This window comes from Pteronotus mesoamericanus, unplaced genomic scaffold, assembly GCF_021234165.1.
Source record: "Pteronotus mesoamericanus isolate MK-2021 breed Mesoamerican mustached bat unplaced genomic scaffold, CSHL_Meso_final contig_27, whole genome shotgun sequence".
NCBI classification, from domain to species: Eukaryota; Metazoa; Chordata; class Mammalia; order Chiroptera; family Mormoopidae; genus Pteronotus; species Pteronotus mesoamericanus.
The window spans coordinates 9,160,715-9,176,301 of record NW_026555115.1 but is presented as its reverse complement, the minus strand read 5'-3'; positions in this window follow the sequence as shown (position 1 = coordinate 9,176,301).

Below are 15,587 nucleotides of genomic sequence, written 5' to 3'. Positions count from 1 at the left end.
GGGGAAGGTCAATACCAGTCATTTTGTTTTTTGAGGAAACTGAGTCATGCAGAAGTGAAATAACTTGCCAAAGTTTACATAGAGCCAGGGCTAGACCTTTGGTCTTCTGACGTCCAGCCCTTTTCAAGGTGTCTGTAGTCACCTATACTTGAGTGTTGCTCCTACCGAGACCAAGTGATGGCGGGCCCAATTTTAATTCTAAAAATATGGTAAGCTAATATTTTTATTTCTTAATTCCAAAAGAGGACCTAATAAAGATCTGTTACTTTAAGTTTGCTGTTAGTAGAATCTTTCATTCTCTGAAATGCCCACTGCTTTCTCCTCCCCTTACCCTCTCCTAATGGTTATAGTTAAATCTTGTAGCTTACAAAGGAGTAGAAAGTAATAAATACCAAGAAAGAACACAGAGCAATTTGTTAACAAAATGTTTTAGCCACCTAATTCAGCAGCTTGACCCTTCCACAGGAGTCAGATGAGCTAAAAGTATAGGTTTTATTGTTTTCATTTTATTAAGTACAGAAAAGCTGTAACACTTTCCACTCTTGTGCACTGTCCTGTGAGCTCTGGGTCCAGAGTCTAGACCCGCTGGGTAGGGCAGCTGTCCCAGGGCCGCGCCCTCTCCCCCACGTGTTCTAGGTTGTGGCTTCACTTTGGAAGGAGCAGTTTTGAAAAGCGACCTCCGGGGGGGAAAAGATATCCATATGCTCAGGCCACCATCTTTAACCAGGATCCCAAAGCTGTGTTTGTTCTTCTCAGGCCATCATGTTTCTTTGCTGGGCAAGTGTCTGTTTGCAAGGTTGTGATAACCTTTCTCTGTTTACTAGGTTGCACCTTAAAGTAAAAACACAGAGGCTTTTGCATGGGGAAACAATAGGATTTGCTGGGGGTTGGGGCTTTGTGTCTGGAAAAAGCAGGATGCGGTGGGGACTTTGAAGTCTTGACTTGGGGTCCTAAGCAAAGGTCAAACATTGCCCTGGGGACCTCTTGCCAGGCAGCCTCAGGCCACTAGAAAGAGCTTTTGGGGGGTGGGAGGGGGTAGTGCTTAATGAGAGCAGATTGAAACTGGTTGAGCGGTGTGTCACAAGTTTCCAAGTCCAGTGTGGCTTCAGGGGCTGGACCGAGTAACTTAAGGTCAGAAAATGATTAACAGGTTGGTGAAAAACATGGAAAAGCTTCTTTTGCTGTTGTCATTGGAGCAGAGGAAGGAAGCCCTGAGGCTTTCAGAAAAGCTGGAAAAGCAGAGGCTGAGAGGGGGTGGGGGTGGAGAGTAGGAAAGGACAGGGGACCAAGTCAGGAGTCCTAGGCCCCAAAACTGTCACTTTCCTGAGTCTCTTTGCCTCTCTGGGTCCCTGTGACCACCCTTTAAAAATAAGAGCTGGGAGACCTCTGGAGTTGTGGCTGGCTCAGTCACATGGTGAAACTAGGGTGGTGGGTCTTTTCTATTTTTCCCTCCATCAGAGTCATACCATGACCAGGTGCCGAGTAAGGATGGGCATCCTGGTTATACATAGCCGCTACTGCACGCTCAGGCTGCTGCGTGCACTGCAAGGTTACAAGCACATGGATGTGAGGCATAGTGTCTCAGCCATGCCTCTAAGAATCAAGTCCAGCTCATATTTGGGCTGGCTGCTCCTTCAGCACTTTAGAGTGGCCATCAGGTGTTCCCCTGCAAAGGGCGCAGTGTCAGCCTGCTCTGCAGCTACAGATGAGTGTGTGCGCACCTGCATCCTTTTCCATGCTGCTGCGTCTGGCATGAGTGCAGCCCTGAATACTCTCAGCTTCGCTAGATGTGATTATTGCTGTTCCCTTTAGATCTTACATGACTCTCCGGGTTCTCACTCTGTTGCTGAAGCTGGTTAAGGTCAAGCTGCTGTATTTGGGAGGAATCCACACCCCGAGTCCAGCTCTTCTGGGGAGGGGAGCAGTGCTGGCAGTTGCCGTCCTACGAGGCCCCTTTGAGCAAGGCCCATGGAGTCTGTCTTCTACACAACCACCTCGTGTCCATTTTTCTCCTCTGTTTTGTATTGTGGGTGTGATGTCAGTTTGACTGGCTGATAGGAAATATTTGTACATCCTTGCTAATTACCTCCCAGCCCCCTTCCCTTTCACCCTATGGGACCAGGGTGAGGGGGTTTTCAAGACAACCCAGCCTGGAGACGTGAATGTTGCAATGAAGCCCTCAGTGAGCCTGGGGGGTAAGCTCCTGGTCAGGTCACCAGGCGTCCTTCCAGGGACCCGGCCAGGGGCACACAGAGCTCCTTGAAGCCTGAACTAAGTTCTCCAGACCTCTGCAAAGGCTCCTCATGGATTTTCTTTCTCTACTCCATGGGTGACAAGAAAGCCCAGGAGGAGAAAGTTACTGGTCTCAGTGGTGGTTTTCTTGCCAATGGCCCAGGACTGGAATTGCCATCCCATCCGCCTCTCGCCATGTAGAGACCTAAAGGTAATGTCCCCAAGAAGTTAGCCCTGACTGGTGGATTTGCTCCTCTGTGCAGGCTGCTGATGGGATGAGGTCGGGGGAGTCTGGGGCTGACCAGCCCTGCCATTTGGATAGGCAAACCAGTCCCCCTCCAGAGGAGGACTGTCTGAGCCTCCCTCACACCCTTCACCCTAGAGGCCCCAAGGGATGGGCTGCAGGGAGCCACCAGGGCACAGGGGAGCCTTTTATCATAGAAAAGTCTTCGAATCTTCATCCATGAGAAAACAATATAATTAACCGCAGCATCCAGCATCGATCAGCATACACCCACTCATCAGGGGCTCGCCAACTGCGGCCTAAACCCAGTTTATTGCCTGGTTTGTGATCGACTTGATGATATGGAGCACTATCTTTGAACCCACTTAAGTGAATTATTTTCCACACTCCTTTAAAAAATCCATTTTTCTTATTAGTAGACCAGCATTACAAAAAAGTACTCCTTTATCATATTTTGAATTTTGTCAAAAAAATTGTGGTAATTCACTGTCTCATGTCTGCATAATATTGATTTGCTACTTGGCTCTTAAAGATGAAAACATAAACTAATTCTGTACAGAGAAAGTTTGCCAGCCATTGAGCTAGACCTTCATTACTGTCTACCCACAATAGGTTATTTTAAAGAAAATCCTGAAAGGATTTTTTAAAAAATAATAAAATATTTTGTTTTGAGCTTTGAAGCAAGAGAAGCATTCAGTGGAGCAGCCTTTGGGTCTCCCCTGCCACGTGGTCCCACTTCCCCTGTGTCCAGCGAGCCCTCTTGCCCTCATGGGGTCCACCCCAGCCTCTCAGTCAGCAGGTGCAAGCCCTTTCCTTTCCCCCTCCTCCTGCCAGCTGGCCTGTTCCTGCAGACCTGATGGGTCCTTGGATCTCAAGGTCGCAGTGCTAGGGGCTGTGTAAGAGGTCTGTGTATGGGAAGGGTTCTGCGCTGGTATTAACACGTCGCTCAGCCATACTGGATGGTGGTGTCTGGACTGAGGTCTCCGGAACATTCCTATCCCGGAGGGTGCGGCCTGACCTTCACTTCCAGCCAGCACCTTGAGGACCGTGGACCCCTTGGCTTCTCTGGATGCCTGCACATGCCTCCCGAGTGTCCTGCTCTTCTTCCTCCTACAAAAGAAACCACTCGTGGTGGCCTCAGCTTGGTGATTGGGAAGGGCTGCTTTCTGTAAGGTTTTCATGAGCCCAGGTTTCAGGTTCTGCCCGAAGGCCAGCCTCACAGGGGATGACCACACATGCTGTCCAGCTCTCAGCTGGGGTAATCCCCCATTCCTGTGGCTTGGCCAGCCGTGTTGGGCCCCTCGCTTTGCCCTTCCATGGGACACTGCATCCAGTCTTCCATCGGTACCAACACCAACCAGCAGTCGTTGATGCTGACTGGCCTCTTGTGGGCCAGGTTTTGCACTCAGTGCTTTTGCCATTGTTTCAGTTGGCCCTTCCTGCAGTGCTGAGAGGCTCCCGTAACTCAGTTTTCCAGGGGAGGAAATCAAGACTGAGAAATGAGATGTGAGCCCAGGGTCCTGCACCTACTGACGGACTGAGCCAGGGTGAGAAGCCAGGAGCCGGGGTTCCGATCCCACATCCAGAGCACGTGCTCTCCCCGAATACACTGACGAGTTCCTCTGCAGCGCTGGCTTTTGTGCAGTGTGTCATTCATCGCTGGGCTTGGTGAACCCAATGGGGAAACAGTGGGGCTTGCTAAAGACAAAGATGGAGAAGAGTTTGTTTTGCGTGCCTTCCCCTACCCTTCCCTTGCTGGGTATAAACTTGGTTACTGTGTTCTCTAATGTTCATGTATTTAAAACGATTTCCTTATTAAAATGTAACTTCCCCACCTTTTCCCAGATTGGATGGCTTTTCCTAAAGGTGGCGGGAGCCTCTCTTGGGGTGGTGTGGCCCTTGGATGGGTCAGGTGGAAGTGACGGTCATGGGGAGGTGAGCATCAAGACGGAAGTTGTACTGCCACGTTGTTTTTGTACCTGAAATAAGGCCTATTTGCAGTTGCTACTCCCCTCTTTGTGCAGATGGGAAACCTGTATGTGGGATCTGTGCTCAGGTCAGAATGCAAATAAAACTCGTTTGTAAGAAGCCCCTGTGGCTCAAACCTCCAGGCTTTTGTTATTTTTTTTAAATTGTGGTAAAATACACATAATGTGAAATGTACCTTCTTAACCATTTTTAGGTGTATCAACCTCAGTGGCATCAAGTGCATTCACGTTGCATGATCATCACCACCACCCATCTTCAGAACTCATCCCGCGCTGAGACTCTGTCCCCATTAAACACTGTCTCCTCATTCCCCTCCGCCAGGCCTTAGCCACCACCATCTGCTTTGTGTCTCTATGAATGTGACTGCTCTAGGTACCTCATGTTCTGTGACTGGCTTATTTCACATAGCCTAATGTTTTCAAGGTCCATCCATATTGTAGCATGTGTCAGAATTTTCTCCCTTTTTAAGGCTGAATAATATTCCATCATTTATGTATAGTACGACATTTTGTTCATTCATTCGTGAACACTGGGTTGCTTCCACTGGCTGTTATGAATAATGCTGCCATGAACATGGGTGTTCTCTGTGTGGGAGTCTCTGCCTTCTCTTGGATATATATCCAGAAGTGGGATTGCTGGGTCCATAAGTTAATACTGCTCTCCACAGTGGCTGCACCATTTTACATTCCCATCAGTGGTACACAAGGGTTCCAGTTTCTCCACATCCTCGCCAACACTTCTTCTCCCTCTCCCTTTCCCCCTCTCCCTGTCCCTCTTCATTGGTAGTAGCTATTCTTACGAGAGTCCTCGGGTCTTCAAAGCTCTATTATCGAGAGCGCTGTCCTGAACCCTGCGCTAGACACATTTGCATTGCTGTCACCCCAGGTCCTTGTCATTATCTAAGGCCAAGGCTGCAGTCTTGTGAGACACCCACTGGCCTCCCTAAACCAGCTGGCGTTCTGTTGAGTACCGTGGACCTCTTGGCTTTGCTCAGAAACCTTACTACTGAGATGACACTTTCCAAGGTTCTCTGCCCCCAATACTCTGTTCCAGTCAAATGTCTGTGCTTGCTCAGGGCTGCCACTCCTCTGTGTCTCCTGCACACGTTCTCCCCACCCTCCCGAGTCCAGTGGAGCCCGCTCCCCACAGCACTCTGGTAAAGTCCACCTCTCCCCTCAACTTACCTGTGCTCCTGTGAGAAGGGCAGAGGGCGTGCACAGGGGTGAGGGGCCGGGTCTTAGGTTGGGGTCCTGGCACCAGTGGATCTAGAGCAAGCTCCTTAACCTCCCTGAACCTCCGTCTTTGTGCAGTGGGAGTGCCACATGCCTTTCCAGCTTGTGAAGCTGACATGAAACTATACGTGGGAAGCAGTGAGGGTGGCCTCACACAGAAGCCACTTGGGTGGGGCTCTGAGACGGGAAACAACTTAGTGTTTTCCAGGATCCAAAAGAGAGTGACACCTTGGGGGGTCGGAGTAGACACCTGGGTGTTTGGTCAGGTAACAGTGATTCTCAGTTTCACAAAACTATGCTTGAACAATTCCATTTCATGTTTTCTTTAGAAATGCTGGCCCGGACCTGCCAAGTTGACTTTTTGGCCCACTGGTAAGCTGTGCCCTGCAGTTCGACCACACTGATGCAGGGTCTCACAGAACATGGCAGGGAGGAGGCTCTCATTCGCTCTAAGTGCGGTGGGAAATAGCAGCAGAGGTCCTTACACTAAGAAGGGACAAGATGGGATTGGGTTCAAAAGCTCAGAGTTGAGCTAGGGAGCTGGTCGAGGCTGCTTGAGCCATTAGGGGCTGGAGCCTGGGAGCTGCCTTGCATCACCCCCCCTGCCTTTCGTCTGGTTTGGTGCTGGCTGCCCTGCCTGCCTGTCTGGCCTCTGCCCCAGTGAGGAACTCAGGTATGAATAGGACACTCACAAGCCCAAAGGTGTGCACCCGGAAGCATACTCAGTCCACCTCAGGCAGGCCCTCCCAGCAGGGGCCTACAGCTGCTCCTTCCACCAGTCTTCAGGAGAATGGGCTGCCCAGGCAGGTGAGTCCCGCTGGAGCAGGAACAGAGCCACACTGTGAAATGATCTATTTCCAGTCACAATGTGGGCATGAAGCTTTCAAGATGAATTTCCCATGATGCCCCATTTTCAGGTCGTTGGGGTGGGTGATCCTCAAACTGCATCAGGATCACCTGAAGGGCTTGTTCAAGAGACTGCTGGGCCCCACGCTCAGTTTCTGGCTCAGTAGGTCTGAGCTAGGGCCCAAGAATATGTATTTCTAAAAAGTTCCCTGGTGATGCTGATGCTACTGGTCCAGAGAGCATGCGTTGAGAACCCCTGGTACGGTAGATTGACAGTGCCTTGTTCCAAACTCAGCTTCCAGCTCTGTGACCTGGGCAAGGTTACTTAACTCTTCTAAGCCCAGCTTGCCTCATCCATGTGGGGATAACATTTATACCTGCTCCATAGGATGTTACAGTTAAATGGGTTGAATTTAAAGAGTGCAGAATGGCCCTGGCACACAGTAGGCCAGTGGGTGAGAGGGTTTCATTCATGGTTTGTAGTTCACGGGGGGTGGTGCCTTTGTGGTCCCTGCTGAGAACCAGTGTCCTGGGTATCACTGGAAGGGCTGGTAGAACACAGGGCTGGGCCCCACACACGGGGTCTTCCATTCAGTAGGGAGCCAAGAATGCGCTGTTTTTTGGCAGGGACCACACTTTGAGAACCATTGACCTGGAGGAACGTGCTCTTTTTCTTGAAGAAGCATCCAAGAGGGAAATGAGTCCCTCAAGTCGCAGGCCTGGATATGAGCTAAGAGTGGGGTGTGGGTGGAGGGCACTGGACAATGTTAGGGTCAGCGGAGATGGTCACCCAGACCAGAGGAGCACCTGTGGGATCTTTCTATTAGGGAAAGCTGATTTCAGTTGTGAAACCTGGTTATGGGACCCCCACTGGAGAGGTCAAGGGGCCTCCTGGGTACAGGCATGGAGGCTGCCGCCTCTCCACCCACTGCCTGCTCTGGGCCAGGCACAGCGGCCACACTCTCGGCGCTTCTAGGTTCTGGGAGGTCGTGGGCTGCAGTGGCCCCCAATGGCTGTGATAGTTCACGTGGAAGACAGAAAGTCACCAGTGGTGGTGGCGGCAGTGGCTGGGGAACAGCCTGGGCTTCTGTCCTTTAGGCTTGAGATTCCACTGTCAGACAAGATGGGCCCTAGGGGGCTAAGTCAGGAGGACCAAACCCTCAGGAGCTGGAGGGAATCAACTGAGGGCCAGCAAAGTGGAGTCTCTGAAGGAGAGGTGTGTGGGCATGTTCTCCCAGTTGAGCACAGCGACTAGAAAACTGGTTTTCCCTCTGCATCTTTCTCTGGCCAGAGCAGTGTGCACTTTCCAAAGCGCCCTGTCCTGCCCACACCTGGTCTCACACTGGGAAAGACATGCTGGGGCTTGTGTGCTGTGGGCACAGGCAGGAACAGGCACTGAGGCTCCATTTTGGAGAGGATTCTTGGATCTGCAAGGGACACAGCCAGGCCTAGACAGCCCCCAGCCCAAGGCCCCAGAAGAACAGGCTTTCCAAGGAAGCCTGTGCCCCGGGGCTGCCCCTCCCTCAGCCCCAACTGGTGGTGGGTGGTTTCCAGAGCTCTCAGCTGGGTTGAATTATTAAACTTCCTTTATTGGGTGGATAAATATTTAAACTCAATTACAAAGGAAAGGGATTATCTGGAGAGGGCTTACTGGGCAAGAGCAACGGTTGGAATATCTGATAATCTGAAAGGCTGACATGGAGTGGGAAAAGGGGCCAGGTCCGAAACACATCCCGAGTGGCCCCAAGTATGTGCCAAGTAGAGGTCAGGGATGAGAGAAACCAGCAAACTTCCTCCATCCCCTCCTTCCTTCTCCACTCCCTCCTTTCCCTCTGGGCACCCAGCTCTTTCTTTTTTGCCTCCCAGTCCTAGAGCTTGCCGGTCCTGCCCTTCCTCTGAGCTCCCAGGGATCCTGTGCTTAGGTTGAACTGTCGGTTTGTCTGTCTGCCCCTTGAGCTGGGCAGATCTCCTGGAAAATGGGGATGGTCTGCCCAATCAATGCCACTCTGGAGTCCAGCCCAGGGCCTGGCGGGGAAAACCCTCTCCAGGGGTGTTTGTTGAATGAGTAAATGACAACAATATGGTGATTAACAAATGAGGGAATGGGACCCAAAGGCCCTAATGAAAAAGTACCTGTACTGGACTGGAAGCCAGCTGGTGTGCCTTAGCAGGTGAGTTTATTAGCTTCAAGCACCAGGAACAGGGCTATAGAGGACAGGCAAATTCGGAAGGGGGAGTAGGGGTTTGCGAGAAATACTAAGCATGGAGCAAAAAGTGTCAGGTGGGTCAGTATGGATAGGGCCTTGGAAGGGCTCCCCCGACCTGTCAGGTACCTACCATGTGCCAAGGGTCTTACGGATTTCTGAAGAGATCCAAAATATACCCTTACGAAGAGGTTTTTGTTTTGTTTTGAACTCTTCTTATCTGCACAAAAGCAGAGCCTCCCCAAAGAATTCAACTGTCATAAATTCTCTACCCTGGAGTTTCACAACAGGGAAGATTAACTCTTATCAGCAGAGAGGAGACGGGAAGGCGACATCAGGATAAGAAATCACCAGGCAGGTGTAGTGACAAACTATCATCTCTCTCATTCCTCCTTCTTGGGCCCATTTATCTTTCCTAAACATCCTTTGTTTTCCCATAAGTGCCCTTCTCCCCCTCCACTTCCCCTATCAAGATGGTATATATTGTTAAGTCTCAAATTCTAATCACCTCCTTGAGTCTTATTTTTCTGTGAACTGCATACATAGGTGAATAGAAATCTGTTTTTACTCTTGCTAATCTGTCTTCTGTCAGTTTAATTCTCTGGCCCCTAGAAAGTGAACATAGAGAGTAGAGGAAGAATTTTTCACCCCTGACATTTCAATATCTCATCCAGTGCCTGAAGCACCATTTGAAGCAGATGTTGAAGTCTCCATGTTGCCTGTGAGGAGACTGAGGCTCAGAGAGGCTGGGTATCCTACTCAAGGGCACACAGCTGGTCATGGGGCAGAACTGGGCTTCTGCCCTGGGTCTGTCAGCAACTAGGACTGCCATGGCCTCCAAGGACTGTGCCCGGCAGCTCTGAGGAGGGGCTAGTGGGCCAGCAGTAAGAAAATGCATCCTGGGTAAGGCGCTGCTCAGAGCTGGGAAGAAAGATCAGGATGAGGTAGGTAGGTTGTGGGTTGCCCCTCAGCCTCCCTACCAGTTCTTTACACCCTCAGGGCAGTATGCCTTTGGGACATGCTACTTCCCATGATCATCCCCATCTCAGCCATGTCCCGACTGTGCCCTTGGGGCCATGCAAAGGGCGAGCCAGAACTACCTCCTCGTTTCCAGCATAGCACCACAGTCCCCACATGCCATTGGCTTCCCTGGTAGAACAAAGGTGGTGGTGGGGGTGGGTAGGGGTGCAGCCAGGGAGCTAGCTTGGTTAGTCTTCAGTTTGGAGCCCAGCCCCAGCCTGGGCATCCTGGTGTCCCCAGGCCCATTCATGGTCACTGAGTGGGCTTCTTTCCTGCAACTGCAAATGTCTTTCTGCTGCCCTCTGGAATATGTGCCCAGGAAAAGAAGCCTGTCCCCAGGTCCCTGCATGTGCAGCTCTTCCTCTGGGCCCTCAGGGGCTCCTGATCTCCAGAGTTATCTCAGCACCCCACCTGCCCAGGGTGTTTTCTGTGTGGCCCTGGGTAGACCTCAGAGATGGCACCTTTTGCTGAGTCAGTTCTTTGTTCACATAAACTGGTAGGTGTTAAAGAATGAGTCAGGCCATCTGAAAGTCTCCTGTGTTAGGAGCAGTTGGGCCTGGGTGTGCCCTGTTATGAAAGTGTCACTCTGGCAAACCACTGCTGCTGGCCTGCTGGCCATGAGCTTCAGGGAGAATTTGGCATTTTCCTTTGGGTTGTAAGAGCATCTCAGTGGTGTCATAGCCCAGAGAGTGGAGGCCCCAAACTACCCACTGAGGGGGGAAGCACGGAGCTCTGCCGGGGGTTCTGAGGGACCCATCGAACTCCTGGGCCTTCCAGCCTTGACTGAATTGCCCGTTTGGAAGCCTGCTGCTCCCTGTACCCCTGCTGCCCTCGATGAGAGCGGTCTCTGTATGCTGCCATTAATGATTCTAAAAAAGTGGTCATGAGGGCCCCGGGCAAAGCCCTGTGTTCTGAGCAGTGTGTTAGATGCCATGTTTTAATTGCTGCTAGTGACTTAAAAGTTTGAAGAATGGGTCTATAGACCAACTAAACTTTTTGTAAAGTAATCATAAGGTAACACTAAAAAGAAGACTCTCCAGAATATAAAACAGTACCATTATGCTAATAGTTATTAGACAAATATATTAAGTTGGAAATACCCTGAGGTGAATAGTCTCACACTATGCCCATATTAGGTAAATAATATTAGGTACTGTAAAACAACACCTAAACTTTAGTGGCTTTACACAGTAAAGGTTTATTCCTCCTTCGTGTCTCAGGTCAATCTGGGTTGCCAGGGCTGCACTCTACATGGTCATCCAGGGGTCCGCGTTCCCTCCATTGAGAGTTTTTCTAGGTTCTCAGAGTCCTTCACTTGACCCTTTGCTGTAGGCAGAGGGAGAGATGAGGGAGAACCTGGAGGACAGAAGGAGAGGTTTAGAGACCAAGCCTGAAAGTCTTGCCCATTAGTTCCCTTCACAAGACAGTGGGCGGAGCACTCTCAAGGCCCCACCCAGCAACTTGGTGGAGTGGTTGGGAAATGCATTCTAGCTGTAGGTCCAGCATTTTCTGCCACCATGGCATTTAATAAATAACTTTTTTAAAACCATCAGCATGAATGAAAAAAAAATCAATATATATGGTGTCAGCCTGTGGTGTCAGGCACTGTCTGAAGTCTGTATATGCCAGCGCTCGCTACAGTCCTCGTTAAGCTCTGTCATAAGCCCTGTTTTAGGAAGGTGGAGACTGAAGCCTGGAGTCATTCATTAACTTGCCAAAGAAACAATTTGAACTTGACTGTTTTGGCTCAAGGCTGTACAATATTTCACTCCTCAACTCTCTCTTAATAGAGATACAGACTCGAAAAAAAGGGGGGTTAAAAGTAGACTGATCTTTAGGGGTCCTGCAGGGGGAGCCCCACGCAGTGTAGGCAGTGGGGGAGAAGCTGCAGTTAAGAGAGTAACTGTAGTCTCCCCATCCACCTTGCCTCCAGACTCGTCTAATGGCCTCTGTGTGTCTCTTGCACCCAGCAGCGTGCCCTGGTGCCTTAAGGAAAAAAGGCCATTGTGGTTGGAAAGACAAAAGTCAGCTGTAGGTTTCCAATGCCCCCAAATGGGTGTTTGTGTATAAGACAGAGGCCAGGCCAGGGGTGGCAGGGTTGGGAAGTGGCACACAGGACCCAGTGTGAGGCTCCAGCTTGTTTTAGTTCAGAACATCTCTGGCACAGAAGACGATGGAGGAGACGTGAGAGGGAGGGCACTGCTCTACTGTGAAATGGCTGTGGCACTTTGGGGCCAACTTTCAGCCAGAGCCTGTATAATACAGTCCTAGAATCAACACTATATGGACCCTAGACATTGCCCAGGCCAGGCGTCTTCACACTTGTCTCCCAACCCCTTCATTAAAGGAGACAGCACATGGCAGTGCACTCCAAACCAAGAGGCAAACCGAGGAGGGACCAGATCGGGGTAGGAAGAGGTCACAGACTTACGAGAGGGGCTCTGAGGACACCCAGGACTGTGTGAGGCAGGGTGTGAAAAACTGAGCTTCTTTAAATTCTTTTGCTGCTACTGCTGCTGTGGAAATTGAGGCCCACAGAAAAGAAGCACTATGTGAGATCCCCTGGAGAGTTGCGGTCCATTCAGGCCAAGAAACAACCCAGGTGCCCATGTCCTCAGCCAGGCTCTGCCCTCAAACTCAGGCCCTCCCTCACCAGAGATGTGAGGATGCACCTGGGTATGGATGGCTCCAGGGATGGAGGGGCTACCGAGGGTGCTGGGTTGGCATGGGGTGGGGGTGGGCTGGTGTGGCTGCCTTCCAGAAACAGGTGCTAGAAGAAGCTGGAGGGGGCAAAGATGGTGGAGCCGGAAGTTGAATGTCATTGGGGGCCTCTAGGCGACTAGTGCTCCCACCCAGAGGATGGTGGCTAACACATGTGGATATTGGCTGTCTGGGTTGGAGGGGTCAGGCTGTCAGTTTCCCTCTGCCAGGTGGCAGCTGAGCCTCTACCCGCTATGAGGGGTGACAGGAGTAGTGGGGTTGGGAGAGTCATTGCCACAGACATTCATCACCATCACTTCCCGAAAGCATACACTGTTGGTTCAGGCTGAGCACTCGGTAGACATTGGCCATTTAAACCCCTCAACTGTCTTTGTTCTCCAAGGAAAGTGACAATTATCTTGTGGTAAGATGCTGGCTCGGCCCGAAAGTGAGGCCTGACATCCTGAATGTGGGTTTTCTGGCTGCACAGCCAGGTTTCCATATTTTCACACCATCTTTCCCACTAGGGGCACCACCTGCACAAGACCAGTGGCTTGACTAACTGTGTGGTGACCTTTACTTTGGTAAAGTAAACGTTGGGCCTGGTGGGACTTCTCGGCAGGGGAGTGTTCAGCTTCGGCAAGCTCCTCATGCACCCCGTGCTGGAGTCCCTGCGGGGCACCAACCCGCAGTGGCCGATCGACACCCTTTACACCTTCAACAGCGGCAACGGCAACGTTGAGCGATTCCAGGCTCTGAAGGCCACCTGAGGCCAGCAGCCTGATCTAGCCACCAACGAAGCTCAGCTTCTGAGGAAAATCCAGCTCTTGTGCCTCATGGAGATGACTTTCACATGACCTTCCAATCACTGACAACTCACTTTTGAAGAAATTGCCAAAAGTGCTAAGATCAGTGTGAACGAGGTCGAGCTGCTGGTGATGAAGGCGCTCTCGGTGGGGCTGGTGGAGGGCAGCATCGACAAGGGGGACGGGCGTGTCCACATGGCCTGGGTGCAGCCCCGCCTGCTGGACCTGCAGCAGATCCGGGGGATGAAGGACCGCCTGGAGGTGTGGTGCGCGGATGTCAGGAGCATGGAGATGCTGGTGGAGCACCAGACGCACGACGTCCTCACCTAGCAGCCTGCCGGCCGGACTCGCAGGGTGCCGGGGGACTCTGCAGCGGTAGGGGGGCTGCCCTTGCTGTGGAAGCAGCTGTCGCCGCTGCCCGGGAGCCTGAGGAGCTGGAAGGGGCAGCCCTGGGAGTGTGGGGCCCGCTCCAGTTGGATCGCCTGCCCACCCCCCCACCCCACCGCCCGCCACGGTGTGGTCACCTCCCCCCGCCCCGTGTGCCTGAGAACAGTCCTGTAATAAACGCCTTTGCTTGGTTCCTCCCTCCCCCGGCCCACCCCCAAAAAGTGATTTGGGTAGAAAATACTGCTGCAGAGGTTAGTTTTTCCCCATCTGGGGCCTGTGTTGCTTGTCTCCAGTTTAAGGAAAGTTAACCAAGTCCTCTTTCTCCAGCCCATCCCCTTTGGGGACCAAGAGGGACATTTGGAGACCTAAGTGTGAATTTCATTTCTCTAAGTCAGTGGGACATCTTCATCTACGGGTGAAAATGCAAACAGACTCAACAATACAATTAGGGAGAGTTCATGTGAAAATGAATATGTTCAATTTCATTGTATTCATTTAATTTTTTATGCCACTGTCCTTTGTATCTTAAAATTGACTTCCACCTGGCCAGGACTCTTGCCACTTGGATGTGAAAGGGGCATCATGGCCAGGACAGCCTTGGCAGAAGGGCTGGGCCAGTAGGTGGGGAGGCAGCATCCCCAGGTGGCAGCATCCTGATCAGGAGGGGCCTTGGTTGTGGCAGGCTGACCTGGTGGGCCAGGGAGGCCGCCCAGAGGAAGCCTGAGAGTGACTCCAGGGCTCTGCCGCACAGCCCACAGGCCAGCTGGGGCCTGCAACTGCTGGCACGCCAGCCTTGTCTGGAGAGGCCACCTTCTGTCCGTTATTTCTTTCCAACACTGAGCATTTGCTTTCTAAGAGATGCCCTCTCTGGTGCTACTGGGATGGTCTGAAATGGCAAAACTTGTGGAGCAAAAAGAGTCTGTCACATTCTCAGTGGATGCCCTTTCAGTCCCGGTAGAGGAATCCGGGGGGAAAGGCAAACCCTGAGGTCCCGGAGGCTCCTGCTGGTGCAGGATCTGGGAGTCTGCTGGGCTCTCAGGCTCCCCCAGGGCAGCAGGCCTTTTCTTTCCTACTTGCTTGCATCCCAGAAAATGAGCCAGGGGCAGACAGCACTCGGAGAAGGTGTCCTTTGAGCTAGGTGTTGTGGTGGTGTTTCCTAGATACCTTAACATTTTCAAACATAAAAGAGAAAAGACACTCTTCTTACAGGGGGTCCCTTTGTAAGTAACATGAACATGTAACAGTAGGTTGTAGATGTTAGTAGTTTACAGAAATGGTCTATCATGCACCTGCATTTACCCAAACATTCGTAATTCTTCAAACCACCCTGCAAGGTGCATATCATCACTGTTTTACAAGGAGAAAATGAAGGCTCAGAGAAAATGAGTACCTTGTTCAAACAATACAGTTAGAAAGCAATGGAGCCTCTATTCAAACTCAGAAATCTTCAGTTGGGTGACAGCTTCCCATGCCAGGCCAATACCCTGGACACCTCGAGTGCATTCACGATGTTCACACACAGGTGCGGAGAGGTAGGAACCTGCTTGGGGCCCTGCAATGAGAACGTGGTGGGGCTGGGAGCAGAAGCCAGCCAGTGCGCCCCTGGGACAAGGCTTGAGCAGAACTCTAGATGTGAAGGTCAATAAAGTGAACAGCACGTGACCGCACCCATGGATGTGTCTCTGACAGGCAGTGAGTGAAAGAAGCCAGGGAGAAGGCAAGCTGCCCGATTTCACAGCTGGATCGAGCAGGCACACCGAGTAGTGTTTAGGGGCATTTTGTGGTGAAAGTTGCCCGGAAAGGCAAGGAAAATGATTGCCATGAAGACCAGGCTCGTGGTTAACTTTGAAGGGAAGGGAAAGGCACTGGGGGAGAATTCAAGGTAGAGGGAGGTTCTGGGGGATGAAACGCTGAAACGTCTCATATC